This window comes from Cupressus sempervirens, chromosome 1 (assembly GCF_028749045.1).
Source record: "Cupressus sempervirens isolate cs-2001-9-10 chromosome 1, ASM2874904v1, whole genome shotgun sequence".
NCBI classification, from domain to species: domain Eukaryota; kingdom Viridiplantae; phylum Streptophyta; class Pinopsida; order Cupressales; family Cupressaceae; genus Cupressus; species Cupressus sempervirens.
In genome coordinates this window covers 892,314,551-892,327,588 of record NC_143118.1, presented here as the reverse complement: position 1 = coordinate 892,327,588, position 13,038 = coordinate 892,314,551, and the positions used below count along the sequence as shown (strand labels likewise).

General features: G+C 33.6%; 1 pseudogene; it reads right to left on the bottom strand.

The window, feature by feature from the left end:
* The window catches only part of LOC149580726 (ATP-dependent zinc metalloprotease FTSH 2, chloroplastic-like), a 60,254-nt pseudogene that overhangs the window by 23,198 nt on the left and 24,018 nt on the right, over nt 1-13,038 (bottom strand).

Here is a 13,038-nt window from a genome sequence, read left to right as displayed (position 1 = left end):
CCCTTTTATGAAGGTGTTGAATGGTTATGATGAAATTTGTTCTCTACAATTTGTTAACTCATGGGAGGATATAAAGGTTACTATTAATAGTATTTCATTCCATATTTCTGAGCAAGTTATCTTTGTGCTTACAGGCCTTGCTATGAAGGGATGAAGTGGTAGAAGGTGACTATGGTTGCTGATGAGATGAGCCTAAATCATTTTTTTTTGGAAGGTGAAGAAATCATTCATCATAGGGGAGGGTTTGTGAGGTAAAAGCTCTTAGAGCCTTGGAATGAAGTCTACTTAGTGTTGATGAAGTATTCAATGCTTGAGGGAAGGTATGGTATCTGCTATTATTATCATTTTCCTCTTCTAAACCATTTCCATCACTATGATCACATTTCTATGCCATTTTTTTTGTTACATGATTTGATTGATACGGTTGCCAATGTTGAGGAGAAAATGAGGAAGGTGGCTAATTGTACCATTCTTCATCAAGGGTTGATGTTTCACCTTTATCAATTTCATCTTCCTCTGCTACCCCATAGAATTGTCAAGGTGGATATCCCTGCTCTCCATAATCCTCATTCCAACCAAATCCTACTCAAAATTATTGGACCCATAGCCCCCACCCCCCAGACTTTCCATACTAGGTCCCATGTGGAGAGGAAGAAGAAAGGTAAGGAGAAAGAGTTAGAGAACTTTGAGGATGAGGGGAGAAGTGGTAGGAGGAGGTCTAGGAGAATTGCTAAGTCCAATGCAAAAAGGAATTTGAGGTCTTAGGCCTCATAGGAGGAGGATTATTATTTAGAGGAGATGGCCCACCCTGCAAAGAGTTAAATAGAAGACCTCAAACTTTGGTGGGAGGAATATGGAGGTGGAGGTCTCAGACTCCTCAATGTATGGTTTAGGAGGTGTAAATAGAGGTGGGAAAGAGATGAATCATGTGTTAGACTCCATTGCACTGGTATGCATGGACCTCACATGGGACTAGTTCCATGACATGGTGGAAAGAGAGCCCTCCCCCATGATGATGTCTTCACCGATTAAGGTTACAACCAAAGACAATGTTTTCCCTAACCCACCAGTTTTGCAAGAAATTGCTAAGGATTAGGTGGATGGTAACTAGCATGGGATGTAGGAGATCCCCACGAAGGCCCATAAATTATCTAATAAAGAGTTTAGGGAGAAATTATATGTCATGGAGGAAGGAGTGAGACTTCTAGCCAAGTTCACTATCAAGGTCACTCACAATGTAGCCACCAACTTACACTTGCTGAAGGACAACTAGGAAGGTGATTTGACCAACGAGGACTATTATTTGGCTTCCTAGCTGAGCATTGAGCTAACATCCTCCTCAAGGGGAAGGATGACAAGAAGCCCAATTAGGGTAATTTCTGCTTTTTTCTTGATTTTTATTGTCTACTAGTTTTTGAACTTTGATAATTTTATGGCAGTTATGCCTTTGTTTAAAAAAGTTTATAGTTTATGTTGTTATGGTATAGGAAAAAGTAGTTTATTGCCATCTAAAACTCTTATTTTCATCTATCTGATTAATGTTTTTGTGATTGTAAGCATTAGGGGGTAATTTTTTTTGATGGTTATCTATTGGGTGTTGACCAGTTTGACTATTGTCAGGGAAAGCCCCCTTGTTTGGCTGCTTTATAATTTGAAAACATGGGGCAGTGTTGCATTAGTGGTTAAAGAAGCTCATAATAATGGAGATCCCAATGCTATGCCAATGGTACTTGATCTAGCATATGGATTAACAGATAGAAAGTTACATAGAAGATTACTAATCATAACCCATAAGTTCAATATCAAGTTAGAGATTGATGCAAATAATCTTGATATGTTTGAATAATTACAAATCAAACACCAAAAATCTATGTGCTACCATGGTTGTAAATTTTTCATTAAAAAGTTAGACAAAACAAAGAAAACTTGTGATTCTAGGATAAGTGTAGTCTTCGAGGTCACCAATATTTTGTCTAAAAATGACACACATCCTCGACAATCTAAAAATCAATACTATGGCATTTTGGATGATATACTTGAGTGCAACTTTAATTCATTCAAATTAGTTCTATTTTTTATCAACTAGTATAGGCTATAACTGAATTGAAATGATCCTGATAGGACTTTTATTGAACATGATAGTGGATTTACAATGATTGATACAAGGCCTTTTGAACCAATTGAAGATAAGCCCTATGTTCTTCTAAGCCAATGTGAGTAAGTGTTTTACTTTGGCATTTCACATAAACAAGGTTGGTCATTTGTTGTTAGACATGATCCAAGGGGAAGGCTACTAAAGTATAATGTAATGGAAGAAGAAGATACTGAAGAATCAGAAGATGAAGTAAATGATGATTATGAATGATTATTACACAATGATGAAGAAAAAGATGATGATGATGATTCAACTAATGCTGATGATGATGATGATGATGAAGATGGTCATGATCATGCTAATGAATATAGTAATGATCAAGGCAATGATGGTCATGATAATGATAATGAAGATGACAATGATGATGGCGATGAAGATGGTGGTGGTAGCAATCATGATCAAAGTGACAAGTATGATGATGGTGATGATGATGATGACATGAATGGAGATTATGATCAATGAAATGTATGTCAACGTATGATAATGTCAAGTATGATGGGGTCATGATTTATTTATAGAATTTTTTTTGACTTGTATATTTTTTCCATTAAGTTATTATGTGTTGAACTCTATTGGCATGGAGTATAGACAATGATATTGCATAGCTACCACACATAAAGTAGTGGTATAGAATTAAAAAATATATAATGATTTTGAAGAATGCATCATGTAATTTTTTTCTTTTTCGTAATTTGTAGCATATCTATCATGTAATTTTTGGCTAACTTAAGATAAATGATTTATATATATAAGTTATTCAACATTGACCAGGATCTTGTATAGTCACATGGATCGACAAGTATAAGTCAATAGACCCTATAGATACAATTTTTTATTCACATATCTTCTCTTTACCATCAACATCAACTTTAGTTCTAGTATATCTCTCATTTTATGGATTGCAAGTATCACCAAATAGGTATTTTTATAATCTATCTTCTTTGAGTGAGGAAAATACAGGAATAGAAGACAAAAGTGAGACATCTGGGTATGTGTAGGATCATGGTGTTGAAAATAATCAAGACTAGCCAGATTACTGAGAGGGGAGGGGTGAATCAGTAACCTCAAAACTTTTAACCAATTCAGCACTTAATCAATATAATCCATTGACCATTAATTCATCTGATCTATTGCATGCATGAGAAATAGAAAGATAAACATTCATGACACATGAACATAATATTTGGTGACATAGAAACCTTTCAATAAGAAAGTAAAACTGAGGTGGGGATGATACTCACAAAAGTTCAATTCTATAGTATAAAGTTTGCCTATTAAAGCTTACAATGATCACTTTTGATGATCTACCCTATTAGGAGAAATTAGGACTACTAGGTCCACCTTGTTAGATGTTTTACAAACATACGATGAAGTATGCACTTTGTTGAGAGATTTAAAGAAAAGACTGTTAAGTCTATCCTGTTAAAGGATTTGAATTTGATTCACCTATTAGGATGAAATAGTATATGTGACTTACAACTTAATTTTTGATTAGATCCTTGAAATGTTGATCACCTCTTGTGATAGATAAAACTTTACTACTTCTAATTTGACCTTGTTGTATGCCTTTCTCTGCTGCTGATTCACATTTACATTCTGATCATTCCATTCATTTTCACTCTTCTTAGAGACACACACATACCTACATTGGGTATGATATAATACATTACATATATACCATTCCTATTCTCATATTTTCAAGGTCAGCCAAAACACAACTTAACACAAATATTACTAAGCCAGCCCAAATGTAAAAACTCGGGTTCTATAAGCTGACTTGGTGACCTTCTGATACTTGGTGTCCACTGCACTACTTGGCATCATCATGAATTCGATAGAAGTAGAGGCTCAATCCATACTAATCACTCAACATAGCTTCAAACTTGGTGAAAATTGGAGACTTGGATATAGTGTAACTTGATAGAAACTGAATATTACGTTTACCTTGCTTGCACTCAGTAAACATTGTCCATTCATCACTCGATTAACACTAGCTTCAAATCATAGAAACTGATGACTCAGTAGACACTGTGAAGCTCGATAACAATTAAACTACTCGGTAACAATTGAACTACTCGATAACTGTTGGAATTCACACTACTTATTTTCACTCAGTAACCTCTTGAATGCTTGGTGTGAACTACTAAACTCACTTAGCAACCACTGAATGCTCGATAAACACTGGAGACTGAATGATGAACTCGATAACCATACAAAATTATGAATAAGTGTTGTCACTAATGACAAACATAACTTAATTCCAACAATATCCCCCATTGGAATTAGTGACAAAAACACTTATTAGCTATATTTTTTGTACAGTGTCATGCTGATTTTGATTTTTGAATTTTTTGAAAAAAATGTCTTTGTAATTCTACTATATATACATTTGCACATATCTCCCCCATATAATGTACATATTATAATATAATGTAGAGTGGATATACAAGTATTTCTTCTTAATTTCTCCTTCTTTGTTCTATACTATACATATGTCTCTCCACAAATATCTCTTTCTCCCCCTTTTTGATAGTAATGCCAAACAATTATACATCATACTATATATAGAGACACTGAAATGTGAGAGAAACTGAGAATGTACCTTAAGAATAAGAGCTAATGTCTTATCCTAATTTTCTTGCAAAATCTTTTAGGTATGAAGTGCCACTTGAACTTCTTCTGAGAGTTCAATCATATGATCTACAACTGAAAAATTCTTATCATGGATCAATGGTTTTAAACAAGCAATGTGCTTTTGCATTGTGTCCATGATTGGAAGGATCATGTTTTGGATGTCTATAAGTGTGGACCTAGTCCTTGCTTCCTCTCTCAACAATTTAGCCTGCATATTAGATAGGAATCTAACCCTTATGTGATGTGTTGAGCTTGAGTTAGGGTCAAGCTACAACTTTTGAGCACTAGGCTTTAGATCCTCATCTATCTTATTCAATTTTCTTTTTATCTCCTTAGTGTAATTGGTAACATCACATAGCTTGGAAAAAAGAGATGTCACATTTTTAAAATAATTTTCAAGTTTAGCCAAATTTAGGAAAGCTCTACCTAATGAATAGAAATGTTCTGAGCAATGTGCTCAAGCACTTGTTGTCAAACTTTTTCTCCGCCTTTTCTATCAACTTTTCTTGACTAGTAGAGTCCTCATTGAACTTATTTACTGCTTCTTCTAACTGTAATAAAATATGTTGAGTTGAATCAACATCCATGCCTACAGCCTCTATCAAGATATTCTTTTCACTTTCAATGATTATGAACTCTCTATCCCTTTCCTCTCTTAATTGCTTCTGTCTAGCCTTTTATTCCAAAAGTTGGGCGACCAATCTCATTTGTTCCACAATTGCATTATCAAAATCCAACTTAGGAATTTTAATTTCCTTATCCAAGTCTATATCTTCATCAATTTCTTTTCTAGTAATCATTTTTTTAAGTGGTGTCCTTGGTTTAGCTTATAATATTACTACTTTGGACTTTGAGACAGAAACAATGGTAGAAACAATAGGGCTTTCTGTAAAAACTTGTATAGGGCCTACTAAAGGAATATTGATTGGAGTTCTAAGAGAATCCAAAACTGATGTGCTACCCAAAATTCATGTAATTACAGGAGTACATACAATAGGAGCACTGGTAGAAGTATTTACAAATGAAGTACTTATAGGAGCATGCAAAATTGAAGTAGACAAAATTGTAGAACTGGATGTTGTACATATTGATGATGTCCCTGGTTCAAGAGTTGAAGAAGGGGATGGCTATAGCTTGATGGATGAAGTGGTAGACACTTCCGTTAGAGATACCTAGAGCCGAGAGGGAGCACATAGTGATTGAGTAGATGTATCTATTGAGGTTGTAATCACACTTGCTAAAGCTGTCTCCATGCCCGATGATGTAGTATTTTTTGGAGGAGAGTGAGGAAGGGAGGCTATAAATTGTGTAGATATCCTTACTATATCATTCTCTTCTTCTTCTCCTTCCTTATATTTCTCTTTAGCTTCTTCCTCTTTCTCTTCTTCACCATCCTTCAATAACTGATAATCCTCAACATCAATAGTGACACAAGGTGTATTATCATTTTTATTGTCACTATCATCATCATCATTTATTTCCACTGGATTCTCACTTGGCTTATGCATATGATAAACATTTTTACACATAGATGTAGCATCCTTGACTACATGCTCAATATCTTTCACCAAAATCAAACAAGTATGAAATCTCATCATCATCTTCTCTTTGTTTTTCTTCATTGCTTCATTAACCTTAGCATTGGTAAGATTTAGTAGAAATTGTCTCAATGATTGCTCATATATATCTTTGACTATTTGCATAGCTGATTCCCATCTAACCTTGACCTTGTCTAACAAAACTACAAGGATTTGTGAAGCAAACTAATCAGGAGAGAATTTCCATCTTCCTAACTTGTCCATGATTAGATCTTCAACCTCTTTTTTTCTGCTAGAGTCATGGTTTCATATTTGAGTACTTTGAAGTTATTGATTCCAGCATCTACTCTTAATTGGTTGAGTCTTTCCTAAAAAGTGGGAGGAGTTTTATTAAACACAACTTCACTATCTCCTTTCTTCTTAGATCTTTTGGTAAACATAGTTGTTGATGGCTTAGGTGGCTTAGTGATAATCACCTTGCCTTTCTTTTTCTGATTCCTACTCTTCATCCTCAAATTATTCTTCATCTTATCCTTTTCCCTCTATAAGTATGAGAGGAGCATTTTTTGTTTTCAACTTTTCTATGTTTCTCTTGCCTTTACTTATTGCCTATGGGAGCTTGATCTCAAGCTCTATTCTGACCTTTGGTTCATCATAAGTTCCAAATATGGGTACCTTTGGATCTACTAGCTCATTCAATAAGGATTCAATTATCTCCTTGGTTTCATTAATATTAACCTCATAGGGAAGAGGTTTCACCCATACTATTCTAGGCCTAACTGCCTAAATGTATACTTTATCATAGTCAACCATGAAACAAATGTCATACTTGTAATCTTCAACTAGTTTTGGTGGAATTCGGAACCTTTTATTCATCTTTTCCTTGAAAGCTTCAAAATAGTTTTCCATTATACTATCAAAATTCTCACCCATTTCTGTAATAAATTCATTAATTTGATACAAAACTGGAGTATCCTTTCTCCATACCACTGATCCTTTGGAGGGGAAAAAATTTTGAACATAAAAGAACAAACAAGTTAACAAAGAGCCAAATTTACAAGGATTATTCTTTGAGGTCCTTATACTTTCCATGTTTTTGTTCAACTATTTCAACATTAAATCTGCCAAATAAAATTCCAAATTCTTATTAACTACCTTGTAAGCTAAGTCCACAGCCTCACACAACACACTATTCAGTCGACTGGAGCTAAATATCTTATGTGCAATAATGTGAATACCAAGCCTAAGTTCCACATCAGATACACTGCTGATTTTTAGTCCTCTATCATCCCATTCAGCAAGATTTTTCTTCTATAGCTCATTCTAACCTAGGGTTTTGGTAACTTTTTCCTTATTGAGCATGGGGAGACTAGTGATTTTTTGAATCATCTTCTTCATTATCAAGACTGGCTATTCTAACCACAACTGACCATTATGCACATGGCTCAAAATATACCTAATCCATTTGATTTGGAAGTTTCTTAGTAGGCGCAAAATGTGGGTCAAGCCTTTCTCCTCTAAATGTTTATGCTTAGGTTTGAGGCTTCCATCCACACATAGTTCTCCTAGGGCACTATCCATTTTTGGGGTTCCAATTTCTCGCATAACACATTTGAAATGAGTACGAATATCATTTATAAGAAGTACCTTTGATGGAATTTTTGACTAAGCTCCATTAGGGCCGAGTGATTCTACAATTGTTGGTACCAGTTTGAAATTTGGAGCCTTGCATTTGACGCCTCACACTAACATCTCCAAACCTTTCTTTGTCTTGCTATTGCTACTGGTGGATGCAATGATTGCTCGATAGAATGAGAAAAAATTCTTCAAAATTTTTTCTACAAACTCTGTTCAAGATTGCTTGGATGCTCTGAAAATTGCTCTGCTCTAGATATACCGAATTCACAGTGAAAATGAAGTCAAAATTCTGCCTTTTTGATGAAAATTTCCATTAATGCTCAGTATGAAGAGAGCCATAATGACATAGTGTTTGATAGCATATCATCCACTATCTATCCAAATAACTCAGTAGAACCCTATAACTCGGTGATCAAACAAAATTTTGTTACTCCTGACCTCACTCGGTATGATCTAGCCTTGCTCAGTGAATACTGATGCTAAACTTTTATGATCCCTTTGTATTTGACATACTGATTTGGATCTTTCCTTCCATTGGAACTATTTAAGATGTGACCCTAAGAGTACAGTTCTAGTTCTTCCCTAAGAACTTAATTGGAAATGGTGGAATCACCCACTTCTTGAGTAACATGACCATCATTTGAACTGGCTTACTTAGTAGATTTAGGAATCCACTATTGTCTCATCTACTTCCTGATGTTATCAGCTTTAGCTTTCTTTTCATCTTCAACTTTACCTATGTTCATGAAATTCTTAGCTATATGGCCAAGTTCAGTGCATGTGTAACATCTTATTGTAGTATCCTTTCTTTTTAAGTGATTCCTTGCATAGTTTATGCCAATGTGTCAATATTCTCCATAGTAATGACATCTACACCAAGTATTGTAGTCCCAACCAAATATTTCCTTTACAAACTATTCAGCTAGATTGAATGATTTAGATCTGCAATCAGATGCCTTGTGACCTTGTTTCTTGCATTTGTGACATTTACCTTCCAACTTTGATTTTTCTTTGCATTCATTTGCTTTATGACCATGCTGGCTGAAAGTGTAGTATTTTTCATTGAATTTTTCCTTTCCATTACTCCAAAAAAAATTTGATGTATGACCTATCTTACCATAGTGATTGCAAGTAGGTCTTTGATTCCTTTGAGCACCTTGCTTGGAGGATTCACCTTCTTCTCTGTATCCAAGTCCTGCTTTACCCTTATGCCTATAAAGATTCTACTCACTTTGCTAATTTAATCGATCCATGTCTTCTTGGGATTTCATTATTCTTTCATTGAGTTGCTTTTCAAAATTTAGATCAACTTTCAATCTTTCAATTATTTTTTCTTTCAGTGCTTAACTCCTTCCTTAACCTTTCATTTCCAGATCTTAGACTCATGATTTCCTCATTTGCATTGGAGAGTTGATTGATAAGACTTTCTTGCTGAAGGGATTGATTTTGAGTTGCATTGTTCCTTGCCTCCAAGTCTTCATTTGCCTTATTTCTTTGTTCCAACATTTCACACAATCTTATTGACTAAATTTCTTGTTCTTTTTTTAATTTCATTACCTCTTCTTGTAAGGAGCCATTCTTTTCTATGAGTTCTTTTATTACCTCATTCGTTTCATCTAAACTACTTGAATGCAAAAATTCTTCAACATACTGGTGATCATTCATTTATTTTGCAAGTTCCTTCCTTCTTTTTAGGGATTGGGAAAGATGATCTTTTGCTTCCTTGAGTTGAGCTATGGTCATCTCCATATCTAACTTCTCATTGTCAATAGCTTTGTCAAGTCTGAATATCTCCATTGTCCTTGATCTTTGCTGAAGCTGTCAAACTTTATATTGAGAACCACAAAGCTTTGATACCAATTGTTGGAAATAATCAAGACTACCTAGGTTACTAAGAGAGGAGGGGTGAATCAGTAACTTCAAAACTTTTAACAAATTTAGCACTTAATCAATATAATCCATTCACCATTAATTCATCTAATCTACTACATGCATGAGAAACTAAAAGATAAACATTCATGGCACATGAACACAATATTTGGTGACCCAAAAACCTTCCAATAAGAAAGTAAAACTGGGGTGGGGATGATACCCACAAAAATTCAATACTACAATATAAAGTTGGCATGTTAAAGCCTACAATGATCACTTATAATGATCTATCCTATTAGGAGCAATTACGACTACTAGGTCCACCTTGTTAGAGGTTTTACAAACATAAAATGAAGTATGCACTCTATTAAGATATTTAAAAAAAAGACTGTTAAGTCTACCCTGTTAAAGTATTTGAATCTAATTCACCATTTATGATGAAATAATAGATCTAACTTACAACTTAATTTCTAGTTAGATCCTTGAAATGCTAATCACCTCTTCTGATAGATAAAACTTTACTGCTCCCAATTTGACCTTGTTATATGTCTTTCTCTACTACTGATTCACATTCACATTCTGATCATTCCATTCACTTTCACTCTTCTCAAAGACACACACATACATACATTGGGTATGATATAATACATTATATATATACCATTCCAATTCTCATATTTACAAGGTTGGCCAAAAAACAAGTTAACACAAATATTACTAAGTCAGCCAAAATGTAGAAACTTTAGTTCTATAAGCTAACTTGGTAACCTTCTGATACTTGGCATCCACTGGACTACTCGACATCATTATGAATTTGGTAGAAGTAGAGACTCAATCCATAATAATCACTCAATGTAGCGTCAAACTTGGTGAACATTGGAGACTCGATGGATATACTGTAACTTAGTAGAAACTAAATACTATGTTTACCTTGCTTGCACTCGGTAAACATTGTTCATCCATCACTCGGTTGACACTAGCTTCACATCATAGAAACTAATGACTTGGTAGACACTGTAAAGCTCAGTAACAACTAAACTACTTGGTGATAACTAGTGGACTTCACATTACTTGTTTTCACTCGGTAACCTCTAGAATGATCAGTGTGAACTACTGAACTGTTGAACTCACTTGGCAACCACTGAATGCTCGGTAAACATTGTAGACTAAATGATGAACTTGGTAACCATACAAAATTATGAATAAGTGTTGTCACTAATGACAAACATAACTTAATGCCAACACATGGTCAACCAAACTATGCTCTTAAGTGGCAATAAAAATTTAGCAAATCAAGGTCAGGTCATCTTGACATGCAATTTTCTACTTGTTATAAAATTTATATCAAAAAGTTGAGAGAAAAGAATCTTTAGGAAATTGAAATTAGTTTCTAAAGCACTAGGCCTTATTTGAAAAAACTAAAAATTGATTTGTCAATTTTTTTGAATTTTAATGCAATATTACAAAAAAAATCAAGACAAAAATAAGTAGATGTGTGTCTGACCACCTTAATCAAAATTAAATTATAATATTTTTTAATAATATTATAGATATAAGAAGTAGAATCATGCTTGGATGTGACACATATTTTTGGGTATTTTTATCCTAAACAAATTATTAATTATTAATTTTCTACTTTAATATTTTTGGAATAAAAAACTCTTGTGTCTGACCACCTTAACTAATTCAAAAATTTCAAAAACTAATCTTTTAATTTTTTTCCTTTTAGTAGAAGAAACATAGAATGTGATGCATCTTTTGGATTTCAAAAATGTTGTACCATTTTAAATTTATAGTTTTTTTTCAAGTAGTGTGTCAATCAATACTTTATATGTAAATCTATAAGAAAATAAGTAATAATTACTTATTGAACTCATAATTTGAGAAACTTTACATTTATGGAAAGATGAGATAGTTCTTAAGAAACCCTTTTCATTTCATCAAATTTTGGCTTAAAAAAATTTGTTAGCTATATGTTTGAAGTAAAAAAAACACACAATAATAGGCTAAAAACACATTTTTGGGACATTTTTTAAGTTTACCATATAGGGTTGGTATTGAAAGATAGAGTAGGCCTTATAAAGGTATTGATTGTTTTCTTTTAATAACAAGATGGGTGGGAAAAAAGTTGGAATAGATTTTGAAATGCTTTGAGGCATTTGAGAACTACATATTTTTTCGATCACCACTTTTTGGCACACCATGATCCTACACATTCCCATCTAGTAGCTATAAAATAGAAAGATCAACTAGAGGTCAAAAGATTAGAAGAAATTTCAATAAATGAATGCATTTTTTCTTGCTAAGGGGGGTCATGTTTTTATAATAATTAGAGCAAGGCAACAGGAAAGTTTGATTAAGGTACAAACATCTTCAGAAAGAATGGGTACCCAAGGAACTACCTCTAGTTTACATTGATTTTTCTATTAACAAAAGGATATATCACATAGTTCCATCTTCACTACATGGTTTGGGCCTATTTTCCATGGATGGCATAAAGGTTAGTTACAATAAAGTTATTGAATTGATGTAGTATGTAGGACCTTGTTACAATTACAAAAATTGGATACAAATTGTGCAATATAAAAAAAGTATGCATAGGTATGCATTGTCACCAAATTTTATACAAAGCAAAGAAAATGATCAAAGTAAAAGGCTCACTATGTATATTGATGGAAGGCCAAAAGCAACAAGGAATATTGTAGGATTTATAAATAGTTCTCAACCTATGTCAACTAAGAAGTGACCAAATTATATATTTGAGGCACGTGAGGGAAATTATGTTGTTGTATGTGTGATAAAGACAATAAGTGTAGGGGAAGAGTTTTTGATAGATTACAATTTGAATCATGTAGATAAAAAAAATTCCCTATCATGGGACCAATAAGTATAACATGTAAACCAATTGCCTCCAATTAATATTGTCTCCAATATACAATCTACTCTTTTATTAATTTTTTTTTTTGGTAAGTTTATTACTTTCATTTCATTGCTAATTGCTAAGAATTACTAATCTTTTTTCACAGGGTGACATGGACACACCACAAGGCATAGGTAGGGATGTATGTCACACACCTTCTTTAGTGAAGGTAAACCTTAATTAGTGTAATTTTACAAATTATATAGAAACAAATATCATATTATTATGTTCTTTTCCTGATGGCTTTGGAGTTATTTTGATGGAATTTTACTGATATTGAT